This window comes from Narcine bancroftii, chromosome 1 (assembly GCF_036971445.1).
Source record: "Narcine bancroftii isolate sNarBan1 chromosome 1, sNarBan1.hap1, whole genome shotgun sequence".
NCBI classification, from domain to species: Eukaryota; Metazoa; Chordata; class Chondrichthyes; order Torpediniformes; family Narcinidae; genus Narcine; species Narcine bancroftii.
Genome location: NC_091469.1, coordinates 237,253,619 through 237,268,252, shown reverse-complemented (window position 1 = coordinate 237,268,252; position 14,634 = coordinate 237,253,619).

Here is a 14,634-nt window from a genome sequence, read left to right as displayed (position 1 = left end):
TCGCTGGTCCTCTGGTGTAGTCATCGCACCATAGGCCCGAGCATCATCTCCTCCACTTCTCCTAAACAAAAGGGGGGGGGGTGTGGGTCCTCTGCTCCCCTGGTGTCGGTAACCCCCTCGAGGCCTCTTCCAAACAACAAGCACCGCAATCTCGGACGAAGACCACATGGTCGCAGGATTTTAAAATAAACCTTCGGCCTGCCGTTTGAAGCTTGTAGGGAGCCCATGGTAGTTGGACTGGCAGTAAAACCCTGGGGAGGAGCACTGAGTCTCTGATCCACGCTCTCCGTTCCAGTGGCTCCGGCAGAGCTGCCATTTTATTCTCATCATCCCTGTACATTAGAAGAAAAGGATTCATTAAGGACATGGAAATAATTATCACAAAGATCTAACTCTGTATCAACCAGCAGTAAAGTACCTAAAGGGACTGTAAAATAAAAAGTTAAACAGGAGAGACCATAGGTGCTGGAGTTGTAGTGCAATACGTAAAAGCGCTGAAGAAACTCTGCAGGTCACGCAGCATCCAGAGGAAGTAAAGGGTCAACAACGTTTCAGGCCTGAGTCCTTTGTCAAAGTATGAGCAAAGCGCACCTGAATAAAAAGGTGGTGAGAGGAGAAATATTCTGAGATGTGACAGGGAGGACGTCGCTGTCTGAATGGAATAGGAAGGGAAGTGGGTGGGGAGCTGCCAGAATGGAGATAGGGAAAGAGAGAGAGGCAGGGGAGTGGTTTTACCAAAACTAGGAAATTTTCTGGCCTGGTTGGAGAGTGCCCATATGAAAAGGGTAAAGCAGAACCTAAAATTGCCAACATAGACGATTTCTTAGAAAAGTTCAGTTCCATTTCTGCCCAACGGTGACTTGCAAATTTATCAAATTTTAATAATAAAAGTTAACTGCGTATATTAATCGTCCAGTAATAAAATAAAAAAATTGGAAGTGACATTCCCTTATAGCTAACAGATTTCTGAGGATGACTTTTACTTATACATGGAATAAAAATTGGTAAGGCTTGAAAAAGATACAAAAATGTAGGTAGAGTACTCATTTTAATCAAATGAATGCGTCCAATCATGGTACTTAGTGCGGTAAAATATGTGACCTGTGTAAAAGTCAATCCTCTCCCAAATTTGACCCAAAAAATTGTTCTAAAAGACTCGACTATACATAGTGATATTCTCTCTGTGCACACCTTTCTCCAGCTCTTCTGTGTAAAACAAAAGGCTATTCAAGCAAACTAAAAACTAAGGATTTAGACAATAGTCCTAATGCTCTCTGTAAACCCTTTAATTCAGTAGTCAAGGATAGCTGTTCAAATAGATGTGTTTGATAAAGTAACAGTTGTACTTTCACATTATTTAACAATTGCAATTTGATATGCGCACAAAGGACTGAGTTTTAACATTACAGATTTCTACCATTTTTTCCCCAGGCTACAAAGGTCCTTGATTGTTTGCATTGATGAATTCACATAAATGAAAAATAACCCCCACGATTGATGTAAAACATACAGCTTTGAGGAAAAAGGTCCTCTTTTGCAAGTAGCCCAAAAACTAGTTACCATTTACCTTCAAGCACAGTGAAATTAACTCTACAGCCCTTTAAACTTTAACTTGTCTTCAAGGACAAATCCCGGAATCTCTGCTGTGGGCAAGAATCTAAAGTTGTTGCACAAACCTGAAGTCTGTGTTTTGACTATTCTTGACACTTGCATACCAAAGGAGTGTGTTGCTAAGTTTCTCTAACAATTTGATGAATCTTGAGCCTTCACTCTTTATTCACAAATAACCCAAAGAATTAGGGTTAGGGTTAGGGTTAGGGTTCATTCTATTGAATGAAAAAGTGTGGAATCTCTGTGATGCCTGAATGTTTGAATTCACCTCCCTGACAGAGCAACCCAGTCATCAGACCACACTTTTGCTTTGTGTGCCGTCTCCTTGATAAAGAAATCTCTGTTTGGAAGCCAAAAGTGATGAGCTGAATTATTCCAGAATTTTTTTTAGCATACTTACCTCCGGTGTGGTCGTTTCCACAGGGGCAATTTCACGCAGCCTTCCTACATTGCGGAGTTTGTCAGGGAGGAAACGTCGTATTCATTAGGCCCATTTCTTATGAAGCGCCTTTGGTCAATTTAGACTGCAGCCGGTCTGTAAAAATCTGTAGGGGTCCTGGTTGAAGGATTACGGGATGGAATTCATGTAATAAATTCTGTCTCTATGGTTTTTTTTAACACTGCCAGTGGAGCAGAGAATTTTCTGCTTCCCAGCAGCTCTTTAAAAGTGCCTAAGGAAACATCGCAAATATACTTTGTGTCCTTACGTGATGGGAATTCCTTAATGTCAGACTACACACTGTAATTTAGACACATCTAACCGAAGATTGAAATATGTTGTTATGATTTAATTTTAAATGATGAAGAGGGACCGAGAAAATTGTTGCACTGTAACCCGAACCTAATACCAGTGAGGTAAAACTATTTAAGTTCACAGCATTATGTTTCTGCTGCTCTGTAATGTATTTATAGAATTGGTGTTGGTTTGCACTGTCTCACTGAAATATGATCCTAATATCATTTCAGTGCTTACAGCCACTCCAGTCATAACTCTCAGACCAATGCAAGGCTAATCTCCTCCATATCTTTTCCCTGGATTCGAGACTACTTTCAAATGTTCATGCTATCTCATATCGTACAAAATTAATTTTACTGTGGTGATGAGTGCCAAATCAAAACACATTTGTTTGCTTCCTTGGATTATTTAATTAAGGAAGCATTTGCTTAATAGTTGTATCTGATTCAGAAATACTGGGGCTTTAAATGGAAAGCCAACATATACCAAGTGGACAAAGTCAATTGCTGAGCTTTGGATTCCACTGAATTAATTGGGGCAGCTCCAATGACAGGCTCAGCTATGATGACTTTACTTACAAAAAGGCATTTGCTCTTTTTATCAGTGTGAGCTCTGCTGTGCGAAGAATTCAGACGCAAAGTTTGCAGACCATGCAAATTTAAAACATTCTTGTTGGTGCAAATAAGCATTTGTGGATTTCAAGTTCTTCATACTGGTTTTAAGTCAACAATAGAATCCATATTCTATTGGCTTTAATCATCTTAAACTTGCACACACACCAGGTCTCTCTCTGTACCTTCCTGGTTCCACGTGCCCGACTGACTCCCAAAGGGGGCCGGCTCGAGTCTTTATATGGGCTGGTGATTGACAGTGGGCAGGTGGAGCCAGACTCCCAGGTTGCCTAGCTGCAGGTTAAGTGGCTGCCCCCTGCAGTAGGCTGGTAGGAGTGCGGCCAGTGTAGTGGGTTGTGTCGCCTCAATCAGTATCAGTCGATGCAGCAAAGGCATCAAATCGGTCAAAAAATTTTTAAAATGAACAGTGAAAGAAATTAACCAGCACCTCATAAAGTACCAGCATTAATTCGGACTTATTAATAGGCTCAAAAGTGTGGACAAGTTCAGGACTACAGTATCTGCATTGCTAAAAGAGGAAACTCTGAAGCCAGGGTGAGGTTCCCACCACTGAATCCATCTCTATAACTTTTTCAACAAAATCAATCACTTGGAGGAAGATTTTACAGCTGAAATAGAGCAAGTAAAGGTAACTTTTTTTTCTTGAATGTTTTATGTTTAATTTTCAAAGACTCTTTCAGTCAACAATACACTTTCTTACAATGCTGATGTTTAACATACAGAGTCTGTTTTTACCATCCCTACCCCCTCCAACCCCCACCGCATGCCCCAATACAACCAAGAATAAAATTATGTAAATGAGACAAATACAATAAAAAAAAACCCCACAAATACTGTTGAGGTCTACATGTAAAGGTTAAAACATCGTGTTTTTGATTTGTAGTTAATTTTGTGCCTATCTCTTTAAGAAAATTATTGTTTGTAGTGTTACCATAGTGACTATGACATCATACGGCATAATATCGGAGCAAACCGAGAGCTTGTACCTCATTCTTCGAAGAATTATGATAGAGATGTGAGCTCGAGGTACTTTTAATTCATCTTAATCCATCTTATTTTGTCTATTTCTTCTTATATCTGTTTAAAGTTGAATATCATTATACATATGCTTTGTTTAATCGTCATTAAGAAAATCTCAATGTGAAGTTATGCAAAATGTTTATCTGTTTTATCAATGAATTAAAGCTACTGAAAGCTGCAACTACAAAGTTTGGTTTATTGGATTAATAAGATAGTCATAAGAATATCATTGTTCACATTTCCTTGAAGATGATGTTTTTAAACTGGGAAATTCTAGTATTTTGAAATTGTCATTTATACTATGACACTTGCAAAAAACTGAAAAAAAACCCAGGTAATTAAACAAAAAGGGGTAAGGAACAACACAATTTGAAACTCATAAGTATGCAGACATAATTTTAACCCCTTTGGAATAAAGGACATGAAGTAACCCCTCCCACAGAGAAACGATTGGAATCAAAGAAGTGGGGAAGGGTGCAGATGACGTGCTCTTGTATTTTTTTTTTGGTAAATTGTTTTCTTAATTATTTGCAAAACTAATTATGTTTTGAATTTTCCAATGTGTGCACCAGGTGGTTTTTTGGGTTTCATTGTTAAATTGATTATTTTAGTTCTATTCACTTATGAATAAACCTGACCGCTTTGACACATGCCAAACTGAAGGCATGGCTATAATCATTTTTATTTAAATCTTGAGAGATTTCACATAAAACTTCCATCTGTGGCATTTGACTGTCAGACTGCTCAAACTACAGGGGAATTATGCTGCTCTCCATTGCAGGCAAAATCTTCGCTAGGATTCTCCTAAATAGAATAATACCTAGTGTCGCCGAGAATGTTCTCCCAGAATCACAGTGCGGCTTTCGCGCAAACAGAAGAACTACTGACATGGTCTTTGCCCTCAGACAGCTCCAAGAAAAGTGCAGAGAACAAAACAAAGGGCTCTACATCACCTTTGTTGACCTCACTAAAGCCTTCGACACCGTGAGCAGGAAAGGGCTTTGGCAAATACTAGAGCGCCTCGGATGCCCCCCAAAGTTCCTCAACATGGTTATCCAACTGCACGAAAACCAACAAGGTCGGGTCAGATACAGCAATGAGCTCTCAGAACCCTTCTCCATTAACAATGGCGTGAAGCAAGGCTGCGTTCTCGCACCAACCTTCTTTTCAATCTTCTTCAGCATGATGCTGAACCAAGCCATGAAAGACCTCAACAATGAAGACGCTGTTTACATCCGGTACCGCACGGATGGCAGTCTCTTCAATCTGAGGCGCCTGCAAGCTCACACCAAGACACAAGAGCAACTTGTCCATGAACTACTCTTTGCAGACGATGCCGCTTTAGTTGCCCATTCAGAGCCAGCTCTTCAGCACTTGACGTCCTGTTTGCGGAAACTGCCAAAATGTTTGGCCTGGAAGTCAGCCTGAAGAAAACTGAGGTCCTCCATCAGTCAGCTCCCCACCATGACTACCAGCCCCCTCACATCTCCATCAGGCACACAAAACTCAAAACGGTCAACCAGTTTACCTATCTTGGCTGCACCATTTCATTGGATGCAAGGATCGACAACGAGATAGACAACAGACTCGCCAAGGCAAATAGCGCCTTTGGAAGACTACACAAAAGAGTATGGAAAAACAACCAACTGAAAAACCTCACAAAGATTAGCGTATACAGAGCCGTTGTCATACCCACACTCCTGTTTGGCTCAGAATCATGGGTCCTCGACCGGCATCACCTACGGCTCCTAGAACACTTCCACCAGCGTTGTCTCCGCTCCATCCTCAACATTCATTGGAGCGACTTCATCCCTAACATCGAAGTACTCGAGATGGCAGGGGCCGACAGCATCGAATCCACACTGCTGAAGATCCAACTGCGCAGAATGGAGGACCATCGCCTTCCCAAGATCGTGTTATATGGCAAGCTCTCCACTGGCCACCATGACAGAGGTGCACCAAAGAAGAGGTACAAGGACTGCCTAAAGAAATCTCTTGGTGCCTGCCATATTGACCACCGCCAGTGGGCTGATATCACCTCAAACCGTGCATCTTGGCGCCTCACAGTTCGGTGGGCAGCAACCTCCTTTGAAGAAGACCGCAGAGCCCACCTCACTGACAAAAGACAAAGGAGGAAAAACCCAACACCCAACCCCAACCAACCAATTTTCCCTTGCAACCGCTGCAACCGTGTCTGCCTGTCCCGCATCGGACTTGTCAGCCACAAACGAGCCTGCAGCTGACGTGGACATTTACCCCTCCATAAATCTTCATCTGCGAAGCCAAGCCAAAGACTCACTCCCTGCACTGACCAACTGGCTATGTATTCATGGGTATCTTAAAGCTCTCACTCTGACAGGGCATGGAACCCACCTGTTTCAAACAAGAAGAGCATGGTAACTTTCCTAAATTACTACTGACCAGTGGCACTCTCATCAACACTGACAAAGTGTTTTGAGAGGCTGGTGTAGAAGTACAATGGCTCCCATATGATTGATGACACAGATTATTCCAATGTCCCTTCTGCAGCAACAGGTCTCACTGGTTCTACAAAAAACCCTGGCACACCTGGAGACCAAAGATGCCCACATCAGGATGCTCCTTACTGTCTACAATTTGGCATTCAACAACACTGTCCCCTCAAAGTTGATTGGCAAACTCCAAGACCTGGGCATCATACCCCAGTGTGCAATTGGATTTATTCATCTGTAGACCCCAATCAGTGCAATTGGCAAGAATACCTCTTCCACAATCTCTATCAATACTGGAGAACCACAGGGCTGCATATTTATCCCCCTGCTCTACTCGCTTTATACCTATGATTGCATGGCTTGGTATGAAAACAGCAGCATAAGGAGGGAGATTGAACATTTGGCTGAATGGGGTACTAACAACAACCTCTCACTCAATGTTACCAAGACCAAGGATCTGATTATGGACTTTAGCAGGGGAAAACCAGAGGTATGCAATCCAGTGATCACTGGGGAATCAGAGGTGGAGAGGGTGAGCAACTTTAAATTCCTGAGAGTCACCCATCTCAGAAAACTTTTCCTGGACCTGACACATGAATGTCATCGAGAAGAAAGCATGTCAGCGCACCTACTTCCTCAGGAGTTGGCGGAGGTTCAGTATGACATTGTAAACCCTAGCCAACTTCTATGGATATGTCGTGGAAAGTGTGCTGTCCAGCTGCCTCATGGCCTGGTACGGGGGCACCAATATGCTGACTGGAAAGCCCTGCAAAAGGTAGTGGAGTCAGCCCATTACATCACAGGCAAAACTCTCCCCACCTTCAAGAGCATTTACAAGGAACACTGCTGTCAAAGTACAGCAGCAATTATCAAGGATCCACACCACCCTGAACAAGCTATATTTTCACTGCTGCCATCAGGAAGGAGGTACAGTTGCTATAGGACTTGAACCTCCAGGTTCAGGAACAGTTGCTACCCCTCAGACTCCTCAAAAACAGACAGAGATTGATTTAAGGACATTATTTATTGATGAATATTTATATTTCTGTATTTGCACTGTCAGTTTGTTTACATTTATTTCTGCTGAGTGCATTTAGAGTTGCAGAAAATTAGAAATTCTGCCTGGCCTGTGGAAAAAAGAATCTTGGGTTGAATGTGTTATCATGTATGTACTCTAATAATAAATTTGAACTTTGAACTTACACTTTTGGGTGAACCTATTCTATTGTGATTCAATAGAAAATTATCTTCATGTACATTAAATTATCCTGTTAAATTTTGTGTTAATTCTTTTCTATTTGTGACATGTTTATCTTAATTAGGGAGCTTACTATTGTAGGTGCAGCTGATCTGAAATCCAGCCAACAGCACACAGATTTACGTTCATAATCGTGACAGGATTATTGATGTGTTTTCATCAATAACATTTTCAGATTTAGTTACCATTGGTTCTTATGATTCTCTTATTGACCAAAGAAACTAAAATGCCAGTACAATTATTCTGTAAACATACATGTTTAGTTATGAAATGAAGTCTGTTTTTGCTTTAATTCCATTATCTAAATATAATTGACTTGAACACCATGGAATTTCATATTTATCAAACCCGCATTTTCTTTTTATTTTCAAATGCCACAATTCTAGAGAAACACTCTCTTTTTCTTAAATAAAATAATGATTGAGAGAGATTTCAGACGACTACTTTACATTGCCACTTAATTATTAAAGACCACAACTGCACTCCGATAGCTCAGTCGATAAAACGTGAAAAGATGACATTGCCATTTAGAAGTATAACCAATGCTTTGTGTCATCTATTTAAATGGTTACTGGATAGGAAATGAATTACTTGCGTGATAATAAATAGATATTGGACTTTATTACTAAGTCGTCTCTTTATAAGACTGCTCAGAGGCTTAATAAAGAAATAATGGTGCTTAATATGAAAATCAAAATATTTCACTTTTATAATTACTAATGGTGATTTGAATACAAATTTCAAAGTGGATCACGTGTAGTTGAGTCATTTGGTTTAAATGTTTTACTGCCGCTTAAATGAAGTGACAAGGATATACAATGCTATACAATGCTTCCCACTAAGTAGAATACTTCTTTTTCCACTTTACGCTATTTCAATGGCATTGCAACTTATGCAAAGCCAAATACATTGTTCAAAGTCTCCAGGGGATCACGCTGGGAATGGGGAAGCTTGTCTCTCTTGTTGATGCACAAAGCCTGTAACTTGCTGGAAAATGGTTACAGTCTTATGCCAAAGATCTGGCGTTTACCCTCCACAAGTAAAATGAAGACAGCATCCTTTAATTGATTAGCTACACTCCAGTGATGAACTTCACATGGAGTCCAGTGGTGGAATAAAATTTCCTGTATATCTTAGCCTGTTACACAGGGAAAGCTGCTTTGATGAAGCAGCACCAGGATAAATTGATGGGTTAATATTTCCAAGGATTTATGCCTTTTATGTGGTCTGCTCACATGATGACAATTTGTTGCACCAAGTTCTATTACTACACACACCTTCTCATTGAGTAACATGCTCAATGGGAGATTATTCTCGAGGTGCTAACACCAAATGCAGGTGGCTTGCCAGTGGCCGCAAATTCTGAGCCATTGTATTTTCTGTTCTGTTTTGGCGGTTCATTCTGTGACTTAAAGACTGTGTTGAACTGAAACAGAATAAATAACTGTAGTATATTCCTTATGATATATGATGACTGTGGTGATATGCCCACTAGCCTACTGCAGGGGGCGATCTCTGTACCTGCAGGAAGACCACCTGGCAGGCTGTCAATCAGCCGACCCGAATATAGACCTGAATCGGCCCCTCCTGAGCCAGTCACACGGGAGCCACCGAAGCATGAATTGATGTTCAGACTTTTATCTGAATAAAGACTGTTGTACAGTCTTTGGAGTTTGTGTTTGCTTGCTGCTTCCTCAGCACACCACAATTTATTCAGATAAAAGTTTGATCACTAGTATTTCCAACAATTCGGAAATAGAACACAAGTTGTCATCTATCACTAAATGCTTCTCCCCTTTCTCATAAAAAGCTTGCTTTTATTGACTTCAAGTGGTTCTATGTTTTAAGCCATCATTACACTTGGTTTCATCTAAAACCTGCCCATTTATCTTCACTCTTCCTCCCCTGTTCTTTGTAAATGCTTTTGCATCGAATCACTGGGTACTCTTGCCCACTAATGTGTCATTAGTTTCATCTTTTGAGTTCTGCTCAAACAAATTCCACCTTATCAGGACCAAATTTATTGATGCAAGAATCTCTTCCTGATAGTCTAAGGTTGGTTGCAAATGAGAAAAAAAAACACACTTTGAGATTACTTCCTCTGTGAACTGGATGTTCTGTCTGTATTCACGTGACACGATTGAATTTACTTTGATAATCATGTTCATAGTAAAATATGAATTCTTATTAAAGATTCTTTTTTAATATTTTTATTGACATGGAAATTTCTCATCCAGAAATTCAAAGGGATACATATTACACTTAAATCATATCATTCATCCAAGGTACTCCAAATTTTAATCAAACATGTTATATTGTATTGATATTATATTATTTTATTTTAAAAAATGGAAATCTAAACCAACTACCAAGAAAGAAGCAGTTTGGCCAAAAAGAAAGGAAAAGTGGAGAGAGTGCAGAGAAGGTTTACCAGAATGTTACCTGGGTTTAAGCATCTAGAGTATAGGGAGAGATTGGACAGATTAGGTCTTCATTCTTTGGAGCGTAGAAGGTTGAGAGGGGATTTGATAGAAGTATTTAAGATTATGAAAGGGATAGACAGAGTGGATGTGGATAGACTATTTCCGTTAAGAGGAGGAAAGATTAAAACAAGAGGACATGAGTTAAGAATTAAGGGGCAGAGGTTTAGAGGTAACATGAGGGGGAACTTTTTTACTCAGAGAGTGGTAGCCGTGTGGAATGAGCTTCCAGGAGAAATAGTGGCGGCGGAGTCAATTGTATTATTTAAGAAAAGGTTGGACAGGTATATGGATGAGAAGAAGATGGAGGGTTATGGGCATTGTGCAGGGAGGTGGGACTAGAAAGGGGTGTTTGGTTCGGTGTGGACTAGAGGGGCCTAATGGCCTGTTTCCGTACTGTAATTGTTATGTTATGTTATGTTATGAAAGACAGAATTCTTATCAGAGTGATAAATTACCTCATTAGTCAACACTTCTACCTTCATAACAAATCAAAGATTATAAAAGTAATTCAAAAAGGTGCTTGAAATTTTGAACTTAAATTGGACATTGAGCATCTAATCTTCTCTAAATTTAAAATTGACATCATGTTCATACCATTCAGCATGATAAAGGCGAGGAAAGGTCCCTCCATCTGAGCAACACCATCCACCTTGACATCAGAGAAATAAAAGCTAATGCATTTTAAAGGAAAACTCACAACCTCAAACAGGCAATCATTAATGTCTTTGCTCACCAGTGCTCACACAAGTAGTAAGCTTATATCTTTTGGGGCAAACACATAAAACTTGGTCTCTGCCTCAGAAAGCTTGCTTTGGGCAGATTAATCGTTCGGCATGACTAGCTAGACCCACGAGTTTGTACCTGTGCTGTCGTCTTCTATGGTTCTATAGTTCTAAGAAAAAGCAGTTATTACTGTGGCTTCAACAAGAAGTCCTGAATAATTTTTACTGCAAGTAAAAAAGACGTTTTAAAAAATTGCCTACTTTAATTTTGAATCTCAATGCTTCTCTCAGCCCCAGTTAAAACCATGGGTTTCTTCCAGCTAATCTTTGCCACCACTCTATGTGCACTCCTTCTGATCATTGTCCACACTTTACCAGTTACCTGGCCTCTGTTTAACGTTGCAGGCATTTGAAAATAAGTAACTGGCTGGTGAGCAATTTTTGCTCTATTAACAGAGTAAAAATCAGATATCAGCTATTACTCATTTTGTAAGATGAATTGGTCAATCATATTTTTGCATCTAAATAGTTTCATGTTAGTTGTTGACTACCTCACTAACATTATTTGATAGGTTCACAGTGTTTGATTTTTAGATAACCAAAAAGAAAATGTGAATCACCTGAATCATAGTTATGGAATTTGCCATACAAATAGTGATGTGGCAAATACTGGATGCGGCGGTCAGTTTAGAAGTGATAGTAGGTTCATATTAAATTCAGATATCTGGATGTTGCTCTGTAAGTCACAATAATGACCAGGTGTAATCAAATATTGAGGAATGAAGAAGCGTATAGGAGTGAGATAAATCAGCTAGTTAAGTGGTGTCACATCAAGATCCTTGCAGTCAACATCAATTAAAAAAAAAGGAAATTGATTGAGGATTTCAGGAAGAAGTCAGGATAACACAACCCGGTCCTCACTGAGGAGCCAGCAGTGGAGAGGGTAAGACACTTCTGATTCCTGGGTGTCAACATCTCTGAAGACCTGTCCTGGGCCATCATACTGATGCAATGATGGAAAAGCCATGCCAGTGGCAATATCTCATTAGGAGTTTGATAAGATTTTGTATGTCACCAAAGTCGCTTTCACATTTCTACAGGTGTACCATGGAGAACATTCGGACCAGTTGCATCACTGTCCGGTATGGAGGTGGCGATGCACAGGACTGAAACAGGCTGCATAGGGTTGTAAACTTGCCATTACCATCATGGGAATCTTCCCTTCATTAATGACATTTTAAGAAGCGGTGCCTCAAGAAAGCAGCATCTATCATCCATGACCCTCATTAGACAGGCCACACTCTTTTCTCACTGCTGTAATTAGGGAGGAGGTAGAGCAGCTTGAAGACATACACTTAATGTTACAAAAACGGCTTCTTCCCCTCCGGTATCAGAATCCTGAATGGACAATGAACCACAAACACCACCTTGCTTTTTTCTCTTTTGCATTACTTTATTTTAAAAAATCCGGTATTTACAAATTCTTTATAGTAACTTTGCATGTAGTTCTACACAACAATAATTTCATGACAGATGTTCATGATAATAAAAATGAATATGATTCTGACATTACACATATTGTTGAAACAATGGATATTCTGTATTTTTTTACATAAGTGAGTATATTACATAAATAAAAATATGGTGGGGATATTGGTTTTGGATGTTAATTAGGTCAATGACTGAAATGTTTGAAATGCTGATTCATTGTTACCTGTTTGCATTTTTGTCCACAATTGATTTAATCTTCATTAAGGACCTACATTGTTCTCTGACTTTAATCTTCTTTGACTCCTCATGCTTGTATAATCTCATGTTAAGTCAAGTTGCACTTATTTGTTGTTCATACCATAAACCTTGCAGTGTACAGTGAAAACGAGATAGCCTTTCTCTGGACCGTGGAGCTGGTTATTTACATGGATAAATTACAAAAGAATTTTTTTATAAATAGCATATCACTTATAAATATTGTTACAGAGTTCTGTGTTGTGTATTGACCTATGTGTTGTGTGGTTTTATGTGAAAAAGTGACAGTTTTCCTTAGAGAGCCAAGGTGAAGGTGGACTGAGCATGTACAGAAAATGATCTAAAAATTTCTGGACTTGGATGATAAACCACCACTGGGGGTGCTGTGGAGTGGAAGAAGGCCCAGAGCATGAGTCATGGTTTGGAGGACAATTTAGAATGTTGGGCATTTTAAAAGGGAGGAACATTCTGAAGGGAGCCAGAAGGATCCGGACCAAGCCAGTGGTTCCTCTCTCTGCAAGCAAGAAGACAACTTTGAATTTTGTGCTCTCTCTCTCTCTCGCCTAAGATCTTTTGGCTTCAGTTTGCCAAACAAACTGCTTCTGTTGAGATCGAAGTTTTGTGAGTCTTGTGTGTTTTGTGTTAGTTTTGTTTCTAAGTTTTTCTGTGGGCTGGTTGGAAATATAACTTAGACTTTAATTACATATGTTATATTTAGGCTGGGGAATTTATTAGCTTTACATTGTTATAGAAATTTGCATAGTAACCAGTGGGTATTTTTATAAAAGGGGGGATTTTGAATTAAAGTTTGAAGGTGAATTTTTGTTAATAAAATAATTGTTCATCTTTACCCCTGTGTGATATGCCGTCTTTGTGGTTGCTGGTTTGATCTTGTATTAATATCATGTTACATACGCTAGTCCTGTGTCCCCGGATTTCAGAAGCCTCATAGCGTGAGGGCCTGAACACTTTGTTACCTCTTCCCGGATGGCAGGTGGGAGAATACCTTGGGGGGAGGGGTTTGTGGAATCCTTCACAATCTTTATGGCTTTCTGCAAACAACGGCTATTATAAATGTCTATCATGGCAGGGAGAGAGACCACAATAATCCCCTCAGCAATCTTTACTATCCTCTGCAGGGACTTGCATTCTGAGATGGTGCAGTTCCTGAACCAGACAGTGTTGCAATTACATGGGATGCTCCCAATGCATCCCCTGTAGAATGTCATGAGGGTGGAAGGTGAAAGCTGGACTTTCCTCAACCTCTGCAGGAAGTAAAGGCATTGTTGAGCCTTCTTGGCAATGGATTTGATGTTGGGGGACCAGACGAGATTCTCCACCAGGTTCACCCAAGGAATTTGGTGCTCTTGGCTACCTCGATGGTGGAGCTGTCGATGATCAGCGGAGAGTGATCCCCCGGGATCTCCTGAAGTCCACCACCATCTCCTTTATTTTGTTGATGTTCAGGTGTAGGTTGTTGTCTCTGTACCAGTCCGTTACTGTTTGCAACTCCTCTCTGTAAGATGACTCATCCATCATTCACGGTCGTGTTGTCAGCGAACTTGATGATGTGATTAGATCTGTATCGCGCTGCACAGTTATAAGTCTACCATACTATCAGAGGTTTTGTCAAGCTAAAAAAAATCAATTGTTTGTTCCTCATTGCTGAGGACAAAATAAAAATATGAACAAAAAATTTGGAATTATATCATCTCTTTAGCCTGCCCCTTTATTCTATAGCTGTCATTTTTTCCACATTATTGCAGCTATAACTTATTCACTAAAAATCTCTTGACTCACTCTTCGATATATTAAAGTACTGAACAACTACTGGCCTCTGGACCACAGAATACTAAAGATTTGCAAACAATTTTCAAGCTAAAATATTTCCCTCTCAGTCTTTAATGGGCTGAAAATGTCACTAGTATTCTGCAGTGATGTTAAATAATCTATTT